A 15048-nucleotide genomic window follows, 5' to 3' on the forward strand; every position below is an offset into this window, starting at 1 on the left:
AGGAGCGAGATCATGACTGTCTGGAGGGTGGTCCATCCAGGGAGGTGCAGTCTGGCGTTCGGAAAAGTTCGGAACCATTCGTAAACCTTCACGGATGACGTCAGCCACAGGACAGCTCAAAGACGAGCACCAGCAACGGCATAGGAATTCACAATTCTTCCGTGTTTTCGGAAATAAATGTCTTTTAAAAATCGAATGAATGTTCTAACGTGTGTGTGTGTGTAAGTAAATGTATATGTATAGAGCACACTATATCTAGTAAATTGTGTCGCTGAAGGTTAACTATCAATAGAATTAACATGTAATGAAAAGCGGGAAAGCCGGCTCGGAGGTGGAGCAGAGGTTTGTTTAGAATTTTCTATTTGAGTGGTGTATGTTCTTGTTTATGGGGGTGAAAAGGTATATTTAAAGCAAAGTGACCACAAAGTTGTGCTTTTTAAAAACTTGTGTGGGGTGTTAGGGCGAAGTTGGTGGATAAATCACTGGGTTCGAGACATTACAACTTCATGTTTCATAATCTAAAAGTTGATTTTTTAGCACTTTCATCCTGTAGTGTCTGCAATTTCTTTACTTGTTCTTCAGCACATTTTAATTTCTTTTTCCGAGTTTCCAACACACTATCTTGTTGGAGATTGGGCATATTGGGTATATATTTAAATCAAATTCTCTGAATTATGTGCCATGCAAATTCTTTTGCGAGGAGACAACTCTTCAAGTGTTTCCACTGCTCGCTTTCGAATCTGACGTTTATTGGCACATCCACTTCGATCAATTATGTCATTTGGCTGTTGAACACTACTACAATTCACCACACAACTAGGCAAATTTAAACATGGTACAGCGTTTTTACTAAGCTGCAGTCTACAGGTAATGCTCAGCAGTTCTGCTTTTAAGTTCCGTTCGTAATCGGCATCCAGAAAATGCGATGAGCACACTGTCGCTGTTTTGGTGTTAACAGGATCTAACCTCTTATGCTTTGAACGTGAAATCGGGACATTTTTTACCACTTGACTCCTCTGTTTCCATGCTCTAATTTTGTGTGCAGGAACCATCTCAGTATGTGTGTTTGTCCATTTCTTCTGACCAGACATCAAACCATCTGTGTACCAGCTGTTACACATGCACGAGATGGACAATCCACTCAACAACGCGAGATTCAAACTGTGGGCCTGGGCTGCGAACTGGACACAGACAGTTCTCGAATATTTCTCTCTGATTCGAACCTGAACACCACTAATATGTCTTGTCCTCCCATGTTTGCAGCTCTTATAAAAGCAGAAACCCACCAAATTGTTCATATTCACAGGCCTAAGCCCTCGCCAAGTGTTCAAATTGTTTGTCACAGCTTCCGCAGTCGTCACACATCGGCACGAAACAAAGGAAGTCTTCTAGAATACAGCTGGATCGCGAAACTATTAATGCACAATGAAAACCCTTCCTTTCCCAACACATCTAATGTTTCGTCTCCCAATATGATTAAATGCTTACTTATTTATCTCCAGTGATGTGCCCAAGGGAGGGTTGGTGGGGCCATAGCCCCATTTGACCCAGTATTCCTTTAAAAAATGAACGTCAAAGACAGGAAAAGATAGCAAAATGAGGACTGACCACCAAAAATAGTATGCGTAACCACTCTCCCTTCCGAAAATCCTGGGAAAGCCACTGGTTATCTCGGAAACATTTTTTTTAAATCAAGTCACCAAAAGTTTTTATCATTTCGTATTGTAGACTGAAGTAAAGCGCTTTGTACGCGATAAAATACATCATCTACAATTCCTTGAATTGAACGCTTAAAAGGAAATGACGTCAGAGACAACGCCATTTTTCTCATTGGATCCACCGTCCGGTCAAAGAATATCTATTTAGGAATGGTTCTAATGAACGCATATTTATATCCTCATTATATTCTAGAATGTTCCGCAGATAAACGATTCATAAATATTGCCAGTAGTTCGACTCCTCTTATTCAAGAACATTCCCTCTCGCGTCTTCCAGATACTAGAAATTACAACGAATCGCCCTACGTGTGGAGTTAGCTACCTTTGTTGTGCAGTTTCCAAATGCTGACAAGTCTTTACATAGAGCTCAAGTTCGCTACGACAAAGAGCAAGAAAAGTTTACGTGCAATATTATCAACAACAGGGTTATAGAAAATTCTCCGTCTTGCCTTGATAAGTATTTCTCTCCTTAAATTATCGTCACATTATTCAAGAAGATAAAAATCTAATTTTTAATAGTGTAAACTGAAAAATTTCCTGATGGGGCTCGAGCCACCTGATCCTCACCTTGGATAGGCGCTAGTAACAATAACAGGGTTATAGAACATTCTGTCTTTTCTCGATAATTATTTCTCTCAAATTATCATCACATTCAAGAAGCCGAAATCCTAATTTATCTAGTGTAAACAAAAAAATCCTTAAAAGTGGGGGGGGCCTCGAGCCCTCTGATTCCCACCTTCGATACGTGCTATTATCAATAACAATGTTATAGAACATTCTCCATCTTGCCTCGATAATTATTTCTATGCTTAAATTATTGTTGCATTATTGAAGAAGCCCAAAGCCTAATTTTATCCAATGTAAACTGAAAAATTTCCTGGAGAGAGGGGGGTCAAGGCCCCTATACCCCACTTTGGATGCGTGCTATTATCAATAACAGGGTTACAGAACATTCTCCGTCTGCCTCGATAATTATTTCCCTCCTTAAATTATCGTCACATTATCTTATTTCACACCACAAGAAACAAAAATCCTCATTTTACCTAGTTTAAACCGAAAACTTTCGTGCCTGCTTACACCTACTTCTTGCATTGTTCGGGCACAAAGCAACAGCACAATTGCGCGACATTTTTCTGAAATGTTATTGTTGTTGCAAAAAAATTATCCACTATCACAGAAGAATTACAGAAAAAGGAAACACAAGGCACTTTCATGTTCCCTCACACAAAGCAGATCCTATAACAAGCGGAAAGGCCAGTGACAGCGTCACTCCTGTCCTGTGAGTGACGTCAGGGTTGGGACCGCCCACGACCCTCTTTTTTCAGCTTCGGGAGGGAAGACTGCGCTACTTTCTCTACTATATATATACTTACTTTGGGTCCATCTGCTACCAGCCAAATGAATCAATGAGCGACTGTGTGGCAGCTGCAGTATGTGGCAGTGCGTTGTCATGCAGCAACATGCTAACGGAAGACTTGAGAGTGTTGCAATACACGGCTGCATTAACTGTTTGTATGCCAAGTGTCCTATTATAGAAGTTTTTCATTGGCGAAATATTCCTAGAACGAATCGTATTGCGTAGTTGGTTAGCATGAGTTTCTTGGTGGAGGTCGCTTGCTTGAACTTCACCTTTGTGGGGGATGATTTATGGCGCCATTCCTTGGATTGAGGGTCGTCCTGATCGTGGTCCGTCATGAACATTCGTGCGTAACTGCTATAAATCTATGGCGCTTGCACATTTTTCGCGGTCAAGAACCTGATAACTGTTCGTTTCTCACATTCGGCGGGATTTTCAATCACTTGCGCCACTTTCATTGTCCACCACAACCACACAAAGCATTTCACAACGTACAGATGGCGTCTGTTTACGTGCAAGGCATGTCGGTAACTAACGCACATGCGCAAATCGCCAAGCACACAGTGTTGTCAACGTGAGGGCAAGACGACCCAAAATTAGAACGTAAGCCTCATATATATATCTCTAACAAACGAAGAAATTAATTCAGTGTGAGGAGCTGCATGTATTTTTGCAGTAAATTCTTAGTAGATAAAATAATGTAATTAAATCAATAATTAAATATACGTATAAGGCAAAATGTAAAAACCCATGAAAATAACAGCAATGAAACACTTCAGGCAGGCACTGGAATTCGCCACTCCCTCCTTGTCCCTTCCCCCATTCCCCAAAGAACAAGAAAGAAGCTTGTGCTAGGTTTCACTGGCCGTGTTGTAGACTTCACGTTAGAGCATGAATGATTCTCTTCCACGATACCTTGCAAGGCCAACGTAGGTTCATTCAACACCTGTCCGCGTTGCCTGCACGTTCGAGCGGTTGCCAATTTCGGGGAGAGTTAAAAATTACTTCCAGTTTTTATAATTATATTTTAGCTACAATATGCATAAATGCATGCATGAACCAAAATTAAAATATGCTCCCATTTTTCTTTCAGGAATGTTGGTGTAGACACATGTTTTACTACCCATTGCGAATTTTTGTTCAGTCGTTTTAAATACAGTTTTTTCCTGCCAATTCCTTGTGCCCGTATCGAGGAAGACACCGACTATTAAAATAAATCATTCGAAGTTAATGACGTATGCAGTCCTGAACTGATGAAAAGATTAACACAGACATAATGATGCGCGCGTATTACTCAGAGTCTACTCGTATTTGAAGCTTGAGTAGTTTGAAAGATATTGCAACATTACAAATTTATAGCATTTTGACATTCATTTATTTTACTCTCACAGAGAGTACTGCAGCCAATAGAAATATTTGAAGCACCATATCACGCTCAAGTTTCAGAAAATTTTGGATTTCTTTGATACAAAACGTGCCGTATGACACAGAAGGTTTTCGTTGTTCCGTTCTTCTTTTTGAAAATGGCAGTATTACGAAGTTAGAGATTCGTTGATACCGTTAAATAGATTTTTGGTGCTGCTCATTATAAAATAGGAAAGCAAACCAAAATTCATTTCCTAATAGCTTAGAAAGAGACGCATCAAATGGAGTAGCTATAACTTTACCGTTTTACATTCTGAAGGTATTATCATCAGTACTCCTTACTAGGGCTTCACATACTGATTATATGACAAAATAATCACAACAAAAAATTTTCAACCATTATTTTGACCAAAATATTATTTTCAATTGTATATATTGTTGAATCTAGCAACACTAGTAGAATATGGTGCTTCAGGAATGCTGGTTGTTTAATGTGATTTCACCGTGGATCGAATCCAGATTCTCTCGATCACAATGCGAGAGCATTAACACTACTCCATCGAGGAAGACAGCAAGTCAGACACCTAGTCATTATCCATAAAAGTTGTAACGGGTCGTGAAGTAATATTATAATAAGGAAAGCCTTGAGCAATGAAGGAAAGTTACAGGATTAAACAATATTGCACTGAAGTTTACTTTTTCACTTCGCTCAAGAAAGAGATATTCCCAAACCCACAAAGTTCTGCACGTCATTCACAAACATCCAATTGAGATCCTGTGGTAATTTCTTGTTCTCTCTGAAATTGACATTTTGGACAAATATTTATTCTAAATTTCCTCATTAATTAATTTCAATGTATTACGGCATATATTGGCAACTACAAGTATTTCAAATACGTAGACACGTAAATATCCAGGTGCAGTTATATTTTACAACTTTTGCTTGACGTATGAAACACTGAATATTAGGTTTCTCACTTGAGTGTAAAAAGAACGCTTTGTAAATAACTTCTCACATCGCCGTAGAGTTAGGCAATTCACATAACGCAATGAGGGGTAAGGAGCATTTCAGGATCGAGGCTTCCCAGTTTCTTGCCGGTGGCTGCACGTAAAGAGAGACAATACGTCACGTTTTTGTTTGCTGGTGACGAACTTTTGTAATGACGTAGAACAGGGAATCAAGTAGAAATTCTTAACTGGGAGGATGTTTAGGTGAATATTTGGTACTAACTGGGTATTGCTTCAGTGGTTTAACATACAGACAATGTGCCAGGTAGGGAGAGGGTCGTTTTCGAACATTTCCCCATCATACCCCTTCAATTCGAACACTTAAGTAGAAAGACTTTTGTTCAGTGCTATAATTGCTAGTCTGAGCAGTACGTTTTGAAGCGTATATACGCTCGTGTTTTTAAGATATTTTATAAATATAGTAAATAAGTGAGACACAAAACCTCTTCGACGTAAATAATATGAAATTTCCTAAAACAGAAACTGAATTTTCTCAACTTTTGACAACCGCAAATCGAAATGACCTATGAAATTTACGGTGTTGAAAATATTCTTATTGTGCATGTTCACCCGCTTGCAGAAAATTTTGGGTAAGGTGCCAAAGACACTATCTACACTACTTGTAATCGAGACGAGGGAAAAAAAAACAATCCTCTCGAGACGAAAGTAGACATTTTAAGTTCTAGCTTATCGTCTCCTTCAACACCTAAATCGAAATGTCTCTACCATTCAACCTATTTATTCATAGAAAAGGTTATATATACACAATAATATTGTTTAATCGGCAGTGTGTTTGTGTATGAATGTTCTTCACTTGTTTCTTCTATATTCTTTTCAGAATTTTCATGAAAGTCAGACGAAATCGAGTCTTAACTTTCTAGAACGTCACGAATTCGATACACAAGATAAAGAACTAAAGATACCTTTTGCAACTCTAGACGCGGTCAATGACATATACACTAGTTTAGCTTTCCCAAGTTGAAAATGCTCCAACTCGTATCAGTATAATCAATCAGAAATAGAGTGAAATTTTAGTTGCAAACGTTTTGAAACATGCCAATTGCCATCCGAACTGATAAAAAGTGGTGTGCAATTCACGGAAGACGGTTTATTTATCTCAGTTTTACTTTTTTTAATTAGAAGCGAATTCAACTCACATTAACAAATATTTGCATGTTTGCAAATTGATTGAAATATGTCCAAATACCAAATAAAAATAACGGAATTGTAATACTGATAAAATTTATTTTCGAAAAATATTAACTACAGTTTAGGTAATTGTATTATTGTACACCGGGACTTGTTGGATTATAAAGTATACACAAAGATCTATTTATCTTCTTCTCTATCTACTTTTGCTGCTTTTTGCATGGCTATTTCACAGCTTCTTTCGTTCGTAGTTGATGCCTTGTCAACAGGATTAGCCCCAGAATGGAAATCCTATAAGAAATATGCAATTATTTATTACTTAGTAACAGACATATAAATATTACAGTGGATTAAAGCAAAAAAATGCAATTTATTGTGGACACATTTATGTTTACTACTTAATACCCAAGTTTAAAGTAATGTAATATGTACTATTGTTTTCGTTCTTAATTCAAATGGGAAATTTACTTCTACCAATTCCGTTCCAGGCGTGTATTACTATATTAACATTTATAATCCTAACTACACCCCACATGAAGTTGGCTGTCTTCATGACCTCTCCCTTCTGCTGCAGAGGAACTGGGACTCTCTGAGGATATGGCATTGGATAAGGTACAGCCAATGCTGCGCAAACAAGCAGTGCGAGGAATACAATCACCTGAAATTATTGAGCCAGGTTAAGTATAAGTTGCATAGAACATTAGTTTTAATTCATGTATTCATTCAACTTATTAACCTTTCTGAATTGACTGAAACTTTCACAAGAGTAGATACATTATTACATCAGTGACAGTAGATTGTAATGTTGAAACAAAACGTCGATCATAATTTATTCCCATACTACTTGGAGTATTTAAGGTAATATTACATAGATGACTTACATTATTAGAAACGCTCTTTCACATAAAGATCTTGTGTTCAAGTCTAGGTTAATGCAGAAATATTGATTTGTTACTTGATTACTGTAATGGAACTGATAATTCCCTATTTTAAATAAAGTAAGAAAGCTAACAAATCTGTTTATCAATTTATGTTTTTTAAATAATGATACTGTATATCATTTTATAAAAGTTAATAAATAATTGTGTATTCTGTATACATACAAACGTAGTATGTCACGACGAAGTTAAGTAAGTAGTGTATTCATAAGTTTTTCGAAGTTTTTGTATTTCACTTCAACAGAGTAATTGAACGTGGTAAATATTTATCTATAAGTAATACGATAACGTTAAATACAAAAATCATTAAATTTGAAGGTTCCTAAATTTTTCATTTTACATAATGGCGACTTTTATTATTTGCTTGTTCCTTGGAAAAATGTTAATGCAATGGAATATATATTACGCAATTATTCAATATTGTTTAAATTGCACACTTACATTGCTGTATAAGGGAGACTTACTTAAGAAAACATGACTTCCTTAAGTGTATCTACTTCTCTGTGTAAATCTTGAGAATGATGGCTAATCGTGTTGCCGTGTGTTTTTTATACTTCATTTCAGCCTTGACGTATTTCGATTCTCTAACATTTTTTTCAAGATCATTGCTCTTCTATAACTTATTTCATACTCAACTCTGGAAGGAGAAACTGAATGTCATCGCTGTTCATGTCCGATTCACTTCATAGCTACCCTAAACCTTGACGACACTATTCGAAAAGAGAAAACTATGAATTAGAATTGTTATGTAGAAAGAATGACAACCTTTCTCCTAATTGTGTAACACGAGAAACCACTATTTTTCTAGTACAGATCAATTTCAATAATAATATAACTAAGGAATGAACAATTTGGGTACTCTTTCTGGAGTTTAAAATCTTCGTTGTATGTGTAGTGGTTTGACAATAAACCTCAAATTATGAACATATTCGGTATATGTTATGCTATAAATCTTTATTAAGCACTGGGCGCACAAAAACCTACACTTACTTGTAGTGATAGACCTTTTCAACCTCCTCGCTGATAATATTAATTACATTATGTTTTCGCAAATCATATTGACAAACCAATATCGCACAATAGATATTTCTCTTCGAAAATAGACGAAAGATTATCATACTGTAATGAACGCATAGAGATCGTATAGCTGTCTAAGGAGAGAAGTTCACGTGCCATTGCAAATAATTTTAATCAGCGACACCCCCAAAGAGATCCGGAATTGCATGTGACAGTTGAACGATTACTCCAAAAGTTCCAGGAGACAGGATCAGTCAACGATAGGCGACGATCAGGGCGTCCCAGAACTTCCACTGGCGCATTGGGAGCATTCTGGCACTTTTTTCTCACACCTGGAAAATGAGGCATTTGTTACAATCATGCAGTCCTGATTATACTGATTAACGATAGGTTGAAAAGACCTTTATCATTGCATTTCTGGTAGAATTTTAGCCTGATTTGATGTCACATAACCCTTTCTTATTTAAACGTTTTGAGTGTAATTCAAATTGGCGTCCACCAATATGCCGGACGTTAACTTGGAACGCACCAATATTATTTTTTCCACCAGGCCTAACCTCATTTTACACTAATTTTACCCATTTTCCTACTCGAGTTCAATGCACCTCCACAAATATTGACTGAAAAGTTTTCATCATGTTAAATTCCCCATGAAATGTTTTCGCCGATTCGTACTACGCGTACCTTCGTTTTCTTTAATTGGGCAGTTCTTTCTAATTGTTTTCAGAAGCGAAAACTTGTAGAGTAGTGGTACACACAGTGGTCAGCTCCTCCTAGCTATCCTCAAGAACGAAAGTTTGTTGGGTAGTGGTCAGTGCCACGGCACAGTAGAGTACAGACGTGTTGCGAGCTGCTGTGAGCAAACGGGTTAACCGAGTACCGTGGTGAACTGTTTCGCGATCAAATTGGGATTTTTTCCCACTGAATTTGTGAATAGACTTGAGACGACAACATACGATCATCATGCAGCGTGAAAATACCATTCAGGATAGCTTTGATAATGGAACAACTAAACCGAGTGCTAGTGAAGTACATGAATTTATATACGGAACCTTTAAATTGACATTAGATGAAATATACGCCATTCAGATACCGACAACTGTTCGCGGTGTATATGTAAAATTAGTAAGACGAGCAACAATGGATAAAATCCTAGAAAAATACTCTGGTGAGGTAAACTTCCATTATGAAAATGGACAGATGACAAAAGTGAAACTCAGTGATGCTGGCCGAGAAGTGAAATATATTCGAGTGTTCAATCTCCCGCTTGAATTGGATGATAGACATATAAGTGCCAAATTAAGTGACTTCTGTGTAGTAGATAACATCACACGTGAAACATGGGGCACGAAGTTTAGATATCAAGTACAAAACGGAGTGCGAGTAGTGAAAATGTCATTGAAAAAACCCATACCGTCCTTTCTTCAGGTCGATAAATTTATGGCGCACATAATATATACTGGACAGACACCCACGTGTGAAATTTGTGCTAGTGACCTTCACAAAAAACAGGACTGTCCTCGCCGGAAAACAACGGTATTACGTGTTCCAACTCGCCCCATTAGATCTTATAGTGGACCGGCAGTGCAGTTATCCATGGAAGACAAAGATGACGGAATAGAAAATGGAATTCCCCAGCAGACCTGTGACCAAAAAGTGAATGACAACAATAGCGACCAAGAGACACCCCTTACCCCATTGATTCCGACCGTTCCAGTTGAAGAAAAAGTGTCCACCCTTACAAGGAAGCAACCAGACTCCATCCCTGAATAAGAAGTGGAACGAAAAATCGACATAACACCAACCCATGAGGTGGACGACCGAGAAATGGACCACGCAAATCCAATGGAACAAGAAGAGGATGACGAATCAACGGATGTTGAAAAGGATTCCTTACTTCCAAATAGAGCTGTGCGAAAGAGAGAACTTCGATCCTCCTCACAGAAATTATCGGCTGGAACTGTAAGTAAAACAATACAAAAACGTAAAAATAAACAAAAAAAATGCTTCATTTGCTTATCCTACGACGAAAAGTTTGAAAACAAATGACCCCAATTTCGATAGAAATGACCAGCCAATGGTTGATAAACCATGACATTGCAAAAGGACGGGTTAAAAAATTGAGTGTATAATGGCCAAAAATGTTTGCACAATGTTATTATTTATACTAATATGTCCCCTTTATTTCCTCTTGCAAAGTAAAATGGCCAATCCGGTTCTCCGTTTAGCAACCATAAATGTAAATAAGTTAAGTAGTGACACTAAACTTGTGGCCTTACGTGAATTTTTAATTAATAATAATGTAGATGTTGCTTGCATTCAAGAGGTGGGGATTCCTTCCTTGAAGTGTCATCAATACTATGAAGAATATAATAATTGTGTTCAAAATTATACAGGAACATCTATTTTGGTACGTCATGGTTTAAATATGTTAAATGTTCAGTTTCACCCCGGTGGGAGGATTATAATTGGTAAATTGGGTAACTTAAGTATTTGTAATGTGTATGTTCCTTCTGGTACTCAAAATAGAAATAGACGTAGAAATTTTATAACACAGGAATTATCCCCTTGTTTAGATGGTCACACAGATAGACTTTGTGTTACTGGAGATTGGAATTGTACGTTACATAAAGAAGACCAAACTTCCACCTTCAATTATTCTCCAGAACTAAACTCTTTAGTAACTGGTCTAAATCTCGTTGATGTATGGAAAAAATTACAACCAGGAAAATTAGGCTTTACTTATAAAACACAAACCGGGGCATCGCGTTTAGACCGTATGTATGTTCATAGTAGTTTACAACATTTGGTGTCAGACATTGAGGTAATTCCTGTAGTCTTTAGCGATCATGACGCAGTAGTAATGAAAATGAGATCCCCATTTGACTATATACATGTCGGAAGGGGATATTGGATTATGAATACCATAATACTAAAGGAGGATCAATTTATTCAAGCCTTTCAAACGGCATGGGAAGGTTGGCAAAGACGAACGCTGAGAAATACCGATATTATACGATGGTGGGATGAAGTTTTTAAACCATCCCTCCAAAGACTTTGTCGTCCGTATTGTATAGAAAAGACGAGAAATTGGAAAAATTTAGTAAATTTTCATTTTTGTGTGTTACGAGAACTCCATAATAAGGCACAAATGGATAGGTCGACACAAAGTCGTATAAAAAAAGTCAAGGCTCAATTACTTCAGTTATATGCCAAAAAGGTAAATAGCATAAAGGCAAGAAGTAAATTAATAAATATTGACCCCGATGAAAATGTAACTTTAAATCATGTAGTTCAAATACATAAAAGAAAATCAAAAAATTTAATTACCAAACTCCAAAATAATGAAGGAGAATGGTGTCAAAACGAAGAAACTGTTCGTAATTTATTACGGGAGAACCTTTGTGAAATATATAATGTTCCAAGTAATTCCCTGTCTGATTCCACAGAATATATCCAACAATATTGTCCTCATGCTGAGTTTGAAAATGAGACACAAAATGGAACAGAATTTACAATAGACGAAGTTTATCATGCAGTGTGTGCGGCAAAATCGAAATCCTCCCCAGGCCTAGATGGAATTTCTGGTACCTTTTATCATCAATTTTGGCCCCTTATAGGACCTACGGTAACAGAATGGGTAAATGCAGTCCTGACGGCAGGGCAACTGAGTACCTTATGTAAAACGGGGGTTGCAATTTTCATAGCAAAAAAAGAGAATCCACGGAAGACAGTTGATTATAGACCCATAACAATGTTTAATACGGATTATAAAATATTCACTAGATGTATCTTAAATAGGTTAAAAAACAATATAGAAACATTAGTTCAGCCCTTTCAATATGGGGTACTAGGTAATAAAAAAGTATATCATCTGCTATCCAACATAAGAGATTGTATTTCACTGTGTGAAAATACTAAGACAGATGCTTTCTTAGTGTCTGTTGACTTTTCTCAGGCATTTGATCGTGTAAACCACCAGTATTTATGGCAGGTGTTAAATTACATGGGTATACAACCGGTCCTTATTACTCAAATTCGGAATTTAATGGAAGGTATACACATCAAAACAAAGGTAAATGAATTTCTTTCTAAGCCCTTTGTAGTAAGTAATGGCTTACCTCAAGGTAATCCCTTGTCTCTGGCGCTCTTTGCGTTATCTTTGGCCCCCTTTCTATGTCATGTAAATGAACAAGTCCAAGGATTTTCTGTAAACGGATTCCACATGAAGGTCAGTGCCTTTGTGGATGACGTAATGGTTGTTTGTAAACACACTGCAGATGCTTTGGCCTTAAAAACCTGTCTTATCGATTACGAGAGAGTATCCGGTGCCAAGGTCAACACCTTGAAAACACGTTGTATGGCTTTAGGGTTACAGTGGCCTGTTTCAGCTACAACAGTGTTCCCAATGCAAAATTCGCTAAAGATATTGGGAATAATGTTTGGCTCTACCATTAAAGAAAGTATAAACTTAAGTTACCAGAAATTATGTACAAATTTACGATATTATTTATACATGTATAACCATCTTGAATTATGTTTAATTTCACGAATTACTTTCTTAAATATATATGGCTTGTCAAGATTATGGTATACTTGTCAGATACTACCATTAACACCTCAATATACGGCCACAATCAAGGGCCTGATTGGTAAATTTGTGTGGAAAAATAACGTTTTTAAAGTTAGACAATCTAGTCTGACACGTTCCTATGTACAGGGTGGCCTTGAATTGATCGATTTCCAAGTGAAAGCGAGAACCTTGTTCTATCAGCGGTTTGTAGCGCGGGTTTTCAGCGTAAATGAACAAAATGCTGATTTCTTACGACAATTGTTCACTGAAATTCCACTGGTGTCTCCCGTAAACAAACCAAAGGTGCCACCTTTCTTCAGTCATTACTCTCCTGTGATCATTGAGTTAATATACGCTTTGATGAGAAATGACGATCCACCAAAACAAACTGTGCGTGAAATCTATAAACAAAATATGGACAAGGAATCTCCTGCTTCACATATTATGGGAAAATATCCAACTTATAAATGGAACATAATTTGGAAAAATATACATGCACGCCACCTCACAAAAAAACAAAGATCATGTTGGTTTAGAGCGATAAATGAGTTAATAGATTGTAAAGAAAAAAGAGCTAGATTAGGATTTAGTATAGATGCGTTATGTACCACGTGTAATGAAACTGATACAATCGAACATCGCCTGACTATGTGTGGAAAAATGAAAGAGGCATGGTTATTTTTACAACAATGTATAAGTAGAATTTGTCGTTTGTCACCCACTAGTGTTAAGGTAGATTATATCCTAAAGCCGGAGTTCAATTTCTTTCCGGCTACCAAACAACAATCTTTACAGTGGCTTTTAGCCACTTTTGTAATGTATGAAAATATAGAAAATCCGGTTTCAGGAAACTTTCGAGTATTTTGTAATGCTTATGCAAACTCTTGTGGTGTATGGAAAAAAAACATATGTATGCAAATTATTTGCAAATTGTAGTTGGATAATTTAATGTAACAAGAATTGAAGTTTTGGATAATTTAATGTAAAAAGAAATGTAAATAAAAAAAAAGTGGTAAAAAAAAAAGTGGTTACCGTTAAGGATTGTCAACCTGAAGGTCGTAGGTTCAAACCCCTTCGGTGGCAGAAAATTTTCGTAAGTTTTAGACATATCCAATTGTGTTCATTGTTCAATTCGGGTGAAGCGGAATGATTCAGTTAGGAACAAAGCGGCGATGGAAAATAATAAATTGCAAAATCTCCATTTTACGAACCGAGAAGTGGAGAATAATTGAATAATTCTTATATATATTAAAATTACATTTTTGCTTCTAGTGATACAATCGCAGGTAAAATCAAAGATCTTACGTGGAAGATTTTATCTTACTTTGAACTCAGCCAAAAGGCATCTCGTACCGATGTAATACATTCTCCAAAACATTTCAAAATGTTATTTAATGTTTCATGTCGATAATTTGATAAATGCATCAATTCTTGACGCCGAGACGATATTTTCTGCAACTACCTCTTCTCTCCTCTCGTCTCCAGTTCCTTCTGTTCTTATCTTCTCCCTCAGCTTCTTCTCTCCCCTCCTTCTCCTCTGCTTTTATCTCATATCGTCTTGCCTACTTTTCTCGTATCATATCTATATCCCACTCTTCTCCACTCCCCTTATCTCCTCTCCTGTCTTCGATTTCCGACTCCACTACACTCTTCTCCTCTTCTATTCGTTCTTCTCTTTTTTCCCTCTTTTACTCTACTCTCTACTCCCCTCTTCTCGTCTCCTTCTCACTACTTCTCCTTTCCTCGTCTATCCTCTCTTTCTTCTCACCTCTACTATTTCTCTTCTCCTTTCTCTCCTCTTTCTCCTCTCCTTTGCAACATTTCGTTTTGCCTAGTTTAAAATGCTTTTGTCCTAAGACTTTCGAGAAACACTGTACAAATCAAAGTCGATAAGTCTAAGATAATAAAGACTATGAGAATAAA

Source organism: Lepisma saccharinum, chromosome 18 (genome assembly GCF_977018435.1).
Source record: "Lepisma saccharinum chromosome 18, izLepSacc3.1, whole genome shotgun sequence".
NCBI lineage: Eukaryota > Metazoa > Arthropoda > Insecta > Zygentoma > Lepismatidae > Lepisma > Lepisma saccharinum.